Raw genomic sequence first — 1,098 nt, forward strand, 5'->3', positions numbered from 1 at the left:
CAGATTCTCTCGTCTGTTTGCTCAGTGCAGACACCCAGAGGATGGTGGCACTCTACTGAGAGAAAACAGTTCAGTGTAATAATGTTGAGTTGAGCTACTTTGCAGGCGTGTGACTTGGGCTCACGCCTTTCTGGAGATCTCGGGGCTAGAAGACTGTGCCCCAAACCATGAACCCCAGTGAAACAAACACATATGTGCCCGTGGCTGTGTCCTCAACTGGGCCGGGAAAGGCTGGTGCCCCTGGGGGTGGCTTTCTGGAAAAGGGGAGTGACTTGGGCAAGCTTAGCCCACAGATGAAGAGGAGCCCCTCAGAGCTGCCTCTGCCCACACTGTCCAGCATGCCCTCAAAATGCAGAGCACTCATCCAGCCGGCACCACCCGCCTATGTTTGCAACAAATCAAGGTGCTTTTGTGCTCTGTTCCTTTCTCTTCAGCTTTACAAAGGCCATTCTACGTGGAAAAGGCCCCAAATGGTACCTCTACACACAGTAACCCCTTGCCAGGCTGGAATGCGGTAGCCAGTGGCAGTGACTGTTTTCTCCTTTTGATGCCGGGAGAGTATTTCTGAGAACAGGGAAGCCTCAGGGTCCTAACCTCAGCCTCTGCTGACACGTGTGCCGTTCGCTCAACCCCAGCAAAGCAGGGTCTCTGAGTGAGCCTCGGACACACTGGGCAGCCACACATGTCTGTATGAGGGTGATTCCAGGTTGGCCTGTTCAGAGATAAGAAACTGGGCTAGGCTAAACCTTCTGTTTCCTCAAATATGGAAAATGGAAACGGGCAGGATGCAGGATGGTTACTGGGCACTTCAGGCCAGCACAGCGGAAGGATGGGAAGGACGTGCGTGCATGCTCGTCACCACATTTCCTTCCTGCCCAGGGCGCACAGATTTTAAGGACAGCCTGAATTGAGCTTCTAAGTGAAAATTAGGCTGCCATGGGGTGCTGGGTCTCCTATTTCTCCCCTGCTCTGGTCCCAGGGATGTTCTCAAAAAAGTGAGCCCCTCGTGTGAACATCAGAAACCCCTGCCTTTGCAGGGGATGATTATCCTGGAAGAATCTCCCTGATGGGACAGGCCAGGCACAGTGGCTTGGAAGG

The sequence above is a fragment of the Saimiri boliviensis genome, chromosome 18 (genome assembly GCF_048565385.1).
Source record: "Saimiri boliviensis isolate mSaiBol1 chromosome 18, mSaiBol1.pri, whole genome shotgun sequence".
In the NCBI taxonomy this organism is placed as follows: Eukaryota; Metazoa; Chordata; class Mammalia; order Primates; family Cebidae; genus Saimiri; species Saimiri boliviensis.